Source organism: Pinus tabuliformis, chromosome 4_1 (assembly GCF_031772625.1).
Source record: "Pinus tabuliformis cultivar Carrire ecotype Pingquan chromosome 4_1, CPIR1, whole genome shotgun sequence".
NCBI lineage: Eukaryota > Viridiplantae > Streptophyta > Pinopsida > Pinales > Pinaceae > Pinus > Pinus tabuliformis.
Genome location: NC_142303.1, coordinates 364,579,020 through 364,587,588, shown reverse-complemented (window position 1 = coordinate 364,587,588; position 8,569 = coordinate 364,579,020).

Below are 8,569 nucleotides of genomic sequence, written 5' to 3'. Positions count from 1 at the left end.
AGTACAGTCAGAAAGATGTGGCACGGCACAATGTACAGACATAACAAACTCAGAGGAAGCTAAAAGTGTAAAACTTCAGTGTCCTAAATCTCATATGCAAGTTTCATAAAAGGAAGTCGCGTATATATGCGAGTTAGCTACTGCATAGTTGCTAATATGTTAGTTTTTGGAAAGGTAGTAGGGACAGGCTCAGGAAAAATGGTCTGATATGATTCAGTCCATTATTTTCTCTATTTGATAATGGTTACAATCTGTTGATGATGTGTGGAAATGTCTTTACACTTGTAAGATGTTTAAAAGTCTTTTGATCCTAAATTAATGTTGATGATACCTTCATACTTCTTGTTGATATATGCATGATCAGATCTGGCAGTAAGCAAGATGGCACAGGTTTAGGGGGAGCATATGCTTTTAATAATTGATTGTTGGCATTATGGTTAGTAGTCCTTGGTGATGATGCTTATATGGCTAAATGATATATCTTGCTATGATATGGTTATGAGTTGTCCATGCCAAAATCTCATATGATTCTTGGGGTTACATAGTTAATGTTCAGATCAGATTTGTGGTTCATTCTCTGATGATGCATATATGGTGCTTACATGGTGATCTTCATAAGGATAAGGATAAGTACAAAGCTTGAATACACAATTTCATTACTTGATGATGAGTCACTCATATGTTGTTGTCGACATATAATACAGTTATGATGTAGGATTCCTAGAGTTCTTGGTGTTCACATGGATGAGGATTGTTGTTGTTGATGATATCAAGAAATCTTGACAAAATATCTTGAGCTCAAGATACATAGTGCTATATACAGTATGCTGGATACATGGATGATATATTAGATCATGCAGATCTTGATGTTGATGAGATGGCTATGGTGTCTTTCGCATATGATATAATGTGAATGATTTTATAATGCTCAAGATCAAAAGGATGAATTGATATCTATATGCAGACATATCTTGTCATAGGTTGATGCTATCTACACTAATGGACATATACGGGTTGATGGTCTAGATGTTGTTGACAGATGCTTATGGAGCAGAACATACACTATGTATGATAGTTGCTGATGACTATCATGGTCTTATTTAGATGTTTGGTCTCTATTATAAATTTCATGTATATCATTCAATGTAAAGGTCATATCAAGACTCATGAAGTAATAGTTTGTCTCTGTCTATTGTAGTCATTTGATGAATAACTTTTGGTCATATGATGTAAATTGTTACCCCACTATGCATGGGAAGAATGATGTAATATTTCAGTCATGTATAAACAATTGGTATCTGGTATATCCCCACTTCGTTGGGTGGATGATTCAATATTGGTATATCCCCACTTGGTTGGGAGATGGATGTATGTATGAGTCTTTGGTGATAGGAAGGTCATTTATGATGTATAGGGTCATGTTATTTTTGTAGAACATCTTTTTGCAGACCTTGCCTACAGTCAGGGGGAGCATGAACAACACACTTCAGCAGAGCATAGATTTCAGCATGTACTCAGAGGGAGCATGGACAGATTGGTACACCTTGGCATATACAAAGGGGGAGCTAGATCAGAGATTTTAGAAGGTACTCAGGGGGAGTATGGATAGCGAAATGTATATCAAGGAAGAGAATATCTTGGTTCACCCTTTGCCCTTGATGTCAAAGGGTGAGAGTGACTTGGTATGGTTGTTTCCATCAAGTCCAAAAGGGGAGATTGTTGGCATTATGATGCATGTGTTGTACTTGATGGCAACCCACTTGTAGCAAAACATCTCACTTATACATAACTAGATGAATCTACAGAAGAGAGATCAGATGTGACAGAACACATGGGATGCAGGATAGCCCAAAGGAATTAGTTCAGATGTAATGAACAATGACAACGCATTAAGATGGCAGTTCTCAGTATGACAAGTTATCTTTGCCATCAAGTTCAAAGGGGGAGATTGTTGGCATTATGATACAAGTGTTGTCCTTGATGGCAACTCACACAGATGACAGATCATAGTGCAGCAGGTCAGTAGCAAAGAATGAAGAAAGAAAAGTATGTATGCAGGTTCACCATATACCAAGTCATGTACACACGCAGGTTCACTATATACCAAGTCGCGTATATACGTAGGTTCTCTATATACCAAGTAGTGTATACACGCAGGTTATACAAGTAGGCTGACTATATACAAAGGCGTGTATACCCGTGAGATTGATGATCAAAAGTTGTGTATGCGTATGCACGCACTTTCATGCACGGAAAAGCGTGTACATGTGGGAAAGCTTATTTTTGGATCCATGGTATTTGGACCTATAGTTTTGGACCTTGGTATTGTGTTTGAAGTATTGAACCCAGGTATTGGGTTCCTAGTATTGGTTATCTATGGTTTGAGTAAGGCCTTAGACTATAAAATGGAGGAGATCATTTGGCAAAGGTATTGAATCAAGTATTGAATATCTTATGAAGAGCAAGATCTAGAATTTGGTTATGGTGCATTGCTAGATCTAAACCAAGGAGGAACCTGAGTGCTAAAAGATGGATAAGTTCTATTGATGGGTCGAGATCTTAAGGCTGGATCTAGAATTGGGTTATGGTGCATTGCTGGATCTAAACGAAGGAGGAACCTAAGCGCTAAAAGATGGATAAGTTCTATTGATGGGTCGAGATCTTAAGGCTTGAATAGTAGTATCATTGTGTGATTTTTGATCTGGTATAATTGGCGCATGATTAGATCTATAAATCTGATAATCTGGGTATAACTGATGTCTAAATATTTGAAAGAATGAATTATCTTTTATAGATCTGTACACAGGTTCGACACATCATAGGCACGTATACATGCTGGTTCAGTAAATCAAAACAGCGTATACGTTGGTTGGCCTTAATTCTGAAGCGTATGCATGCAGGTTGTACACATTGAAGTAGCGTACATCTCTTGAAATATGTTTTAGGTACTTTTGGTTATTGCTGAAGTGCTCTGGGTTCAGAATTGGTGTCTGGTTACTGTTATTGTTTTCTGGGTACAACATTCAAAGAAGTGACTATTTGATTCAGTTTGTTTGGTGCAAAGGAGATTAGTTGATGCAGATATACTTGATGTTTGATTGATGTTATTCATGGATCCAGTCTGAAAATTTATGAAACGTGGTACCTGGAGGATGAAAGAGAAAGTTGTAGCCTTCTGTAGGTTGGAACCTACGTAATAGTACATCAGCTAGTACAAGAGCTAAGGGGGTGGTAGCTCCCTTCCATAGTAGCTGGAAAACGAGTGAAGGTTGGAGCATTCAGTAGGTTGGCACCTACATACTAGCACATCGGCTAGTACAAGAGCTAAGGGGGTTGTAGCTCCCTTCCAGGAGAAGCTGGAGAATGAGATAAGGTCGTAGCCTTCTGCAGGTAGAAGCCTGTGTACCGGTATAAGACTACACCAGCATAGAAATATTGTAAAAAGAAGTTTCTTATTAAAAGAAGATAGAGACGACTTGCAGCAGGTGGTTTTCACCCACATTGGGTTTCCACCTTACATCATGGTGTTCATGTGTGTTTCTTGTGTGTGATGATATGTTCTGCTTTACTGCACCTGTTTAATGTTCATATGGTTAATAAAATTTCTGATGCACTAACTAAAGATCAACATTTAATGGATTAACTAAATCATAAGTTTACTAGATATACGCTAGTTGCATTATACACAGTTGCATGTACACGTAGGTTCCCTTCACTGAAGTAGCGTATATGAATCTGTGTATGGAAATAAAAAAGTGTTTGATTTGATAACACTGATTCACCCCCCCTCTCAGTATTATTTCCAACAATTGGAATCAGAGTTAGGTCCTTTGGTAGAAGCTTGATGGCTTGAAGGAGATCTGTAGATCAATGGGAAAGAAGCTTAAGAAGAAAGCACCTAAGAAGAAGAAGACATCTCAGAAGAGTTGTGGCAGTGGGAGAATCGATTAGGGAATATGTGGAAGAAGCACTTCAGATTCAGAATCACTTCAGAATGAGAATGAACAAGTAAAGAACTATCAGGTATGAATTTGTTATCCTCTTGTGATACATTTATCCATCCATGTGAAAATGACGAAAGTGATAGCGAAACAACTGAATTTCTCTTATGGGTGAGCAAGAAAGATATCAAATAGAGGTAGAATTTAAAAGGCTTACAGACAAAATTAAAGATCAACAAGATCTATTGAACAAAAGGGAATGTGCCTTCAAAGAAGAAGCTACTAAATTAAGAGCTCAATTAGAGGAAGGAAACAAGGTAAGGAACTAATTCAAGGTCAAGGAAGATCAATGTCAAAAGTTGCATAATGAAGTAACATCATTAAGAAATGAAGTCAATGAAAGGAGCACAACAATCAAGAAACTCAGAGAACGATCCAGTTACTATCAAAGTCTTGAAGCCACAATCCTCTCGCTAAAGGAAGATCTTGAAGAATAAAATAAGCAGAATAAAGAACTACTCCAAGCTCTTGAAAAACAAGAAAATGAAGTTCTTGAATTAAGACACCAGTTGGAAGAAGGAAGAAAGGTGAAGAAAAAATGAAGAAGCAGTATCGTGAAAAGGAAGAGCAACTTCAGGTTGAGGTAAATATTCTAAAAGATAACTTAGAAGAAAAGGATAAGCTCTTACAATTTCAAGATAGTACTAAGATCTTAGATGATATTCTTAGTAGTGAAAGGTCTCCTGCTATCAAAACTGGTCTTGGTTTTCATGAAGTTGTTGAAGGTAAATCTAGTTCACAAAATAAGACAAGGAACTCTAATGCACAATCTGAAATACTCAACAAGGAGATGAGAGGTCAATCCCATCAACAACCAAGGAAAGAAATTCTTCAAAGAAAATCTTTTACTCCTCCGATGAATAATGTTGAATGTTATGTATGTCATAATCTTGGACATGTTGCAACCAGATGCAGAAGTAGAATGGTTCAAGACCATCACACAGAAAGATCATCACGTTCCAGGTACTTTAAGGGATATTGTTTTCCTTGCAATATGTTTGGTCACAAAGCTGTTGATTGCTACAGAAGGAATATGAAACATGTAAGATGTTATGCATGTAACAAGCTAGGACAAATAGCAAAGGAATGTAGGAACAAAGTACAAGCGCCATACCAAAAGGAGAAAACATCAACACACTTGAAGATATGGAAGAAGAAGGAAGTACAGTCAGAAAGATGTGGCACAGCACAATGTACAGACATGACAAACTTAGAGGAAGCTAAAAGTATAAAACTTCAGTGTCCTAAATCTCATACGCAAGTTTCATAAAAGGAAGCCGCGTATATACGCGAGTTAGCTACTGATTAGTCGCGTATATGTTAGTTTGAGGAAAGGTAGTAGGGACAGGCTCAAGAAAAAGGGTCTGATATGATTCAGTCCATTATTTTCTCTATTTGATAATGGTTACAATCTGTTGATGATGTGTGGAAATGTCTTGACACTTGTAAGATGTTTAAAAGTCTTTTGATCCTAAATTAATGTTGATGATGCCTTCATACTTCTTGCTGATATATGCATGATCAGATCTGACAGTAAGCAAGATGGCACAGGTTCAGGGGGAGCATATGCTTTAAATAATGCATTGTTGGCATTATGGTTAGCAGTCCTTGGTGATGATGCTTATATGGCTAAATGATATATCTTGCTATGATATGGTTATGAGTTGTCCATGACAAAATCTCATATGATTCTTGGGGTTACATACTTGATGTTCAGATCAGATTTGTGGTTGATTCTCTGATGATGCATATATGGTGCTTACATGGTGATCTTCATAAGGATAACGAGAAGTACAAAGCTTGAATACACAATTTCATTACTTGATGATGAGTCACTCATATGTTGTTGTCGACATATAATACAGTTATGATGCAGGGTTCCTATAGTTCTTGGTGTTCACATGGATGAGGATTGTTTCTGTTGATGATATCAAGAAATCTTGACAAAATATCTTGAGCTCAAGATACATAGTGCTTTATACAGTATGTTGAATACATGGATGATATATTAAATCATGCAGATCTTGATGTTGATGAGATGGCTATGGTGTCTTTCGCATATGATATAATGTGAATGATTTTATAATGCTCAAGATCAAGAGGATGAATTGATATCTATATGCAGACATATCTTGTCACAGGTTGATGCTATCTACACTAATGGACATATACAGGTTGCTGGTCTAGATGCTGTTGACAGATGCTTATGGAGCAGATCATACACTATGTATGATAGTTGCTGATGACTATCATGGTCTTATTTAGATGTTTGGTCTCTGTTATAAATGTCATGTATATCATTCAATGTAAAGGTCATATCAAGACTCATGATGTAATAGTTTGTCTCTGTCTATTGTAGTCATTTGATGAATCCCTTTTGGTCATATGATGTAAATTGTACCCCCACTATGCATGGGAAGAATGATGTAATATTTCAGTCATGTATAAACAATTGGTATCTGGTATATCCCCACTTGGTTGGGTGGATGAGTCAATATTGGTATATCCCCACTTGGTTGGGAGATGGATGTATGTATGAGTCTTTGGTGATAGGAAGGTCATTTATGATGTATAGAGTCATGTTCTTTTTGTAGAACATCTTTTTGCAGACCTTGCTTACAGTCAGGGGGAGCATGAAAAACACACTTCAGTAGAGCAGAGATTTCAGCATGTACTCAGAGGGAGCATGGATAGATTGGTACACCTTGGCATATACAAAGGGGGAGCTAGATTAGAGATTTCAGCAGGTACTCAGGGGGAGTATGGACAACGGAATGTATATCAAGGAAGAGAATATCTTGGTTCACCCTTTGCCCTTGATGTCAAATGGGGAGAGTGACTTGGTATGGTTGTTTCCATCAAGTCCAAAAGGGGAGATTGTTGGCATTATAATGCATGTGTTGTACTTGATGGCAACCCACTTGTAGCAGAACATCTCACTTATACATAACTAGATGAATCTACAGAAGAGAGATTAGATGTGACAGAACACATGGGATGCAGGACAACCCAAAGGAATCAATTCAGATGTAATGAACAATGACAACTCATTAAGATGACAGTCCTCAATATGATAAGTTAGCTTTTCCATCAAGTTCAAAGGGGGAGATTGTTGGCATTATGATACAAGTGTTGTCCTTGATGGCAACTCACACAGATGACAGATCATAGTGCAGCAGGTCAATAGCAAAGAATTGATGAGCAGACTACAAAGAATGAAGAAAGAAAAGTATGTACTCAGGTTCACCATATACCAAGTCGTGTACACACGCAGGTTCACTATATACCAAGTCGCGTATATACGTAGGTTTGCTATGTACCAAGTAGTGTATACACGCAGGTTATACAAGTAGGCTCACTATATACAAAGGCGTGTATACACGCGACATTGATGATCAAAAGTCATGTATGCGTATGCACGCACTTTCATGCACAGAAAAGCGCGTACATGTGGGAAAGCTTATTTTTGGGTCCATGGTATTTGGACCTATGGTTTTTGACCTTGGTATTCTGTCTGAAGTATTGAACCTAGGTATTGGGTTCCTAGTATTGGTTCTCTATGGTTTGAGTAAGGCCTTAGACTATAAAATGGAGTAGATCATTTGCCAAAGGTATTGACTCAAGTATTGAATATCTTATGAATAGCAAGATCTAGAATTGGGTTATGGTGCATTGCTGGATCTGAACCAAGGAGGAACCTGAGCGCTAAAATATGGATAAGTCTTATTGATGGGTCGAGATATTAAGGCTAGATCTAGAATTGGTTTATGGTGCATTGCTGGATCTGAACCAAGGAGGAACCTAAGTGCTAAAAGATGGATAAGTTCTATTGTTGGGTCGAGATATTAAGGCTTGAATAGTAGTATCATTGTGTGATTTTTGATCTGGTATAATTGGCGCATGATTAGATCTATAAATCTATAAATCTAGGTATAACTGATGTCTAAATATTTGAAAGAATGAATTATCTTTTATAGATCTGTACGCAGGTTCGACACATCAAAAGCACGTATACACGCTGTTTCAGTAAATCAAAATAGTGTATACGTTGGTTGGCCTTAATTCAGAAGCGTATGCACACAGGTTGTACACATTGAAGTAGCGTACATCTCTTGAAATATGTTTTAGCTACTTCAGGTTATTGTAGAAGTGCTCTGGGTTCAGAATTGGTGTCTGGTTACTGTTATTGTTTTTTGGGTACAACATTCAGAGAAGTGACTACTTGATTCAATTTGTTTGGTGCAAAGGAGATTAGTTGATGCAGATATACTTGATGTTTGGTTGATGTTATTCATGGATCCAGTCTGAAAATTTATGAAACATGGTACCTGGAGGATGAAAGAGAAGGTTGTAGCCTTCTATAGGTTGGCACCTACGTACTAGTACATCAGCTAGTACAAGAGCTAAGGGGGTGGTAGCTCCCTTCCAGTAGCAGCTGGAAAACGAGTGAAGGTTGGAGCATTCAGTAGGCTGGCACCTACATACTAGTACATCAGCTAGTACAAGAGCTAAGGGGGTTGTAGCTCCCTTCCAGGAGAAGCTGGAGAACGAGAGAATGTTGTAGCCTT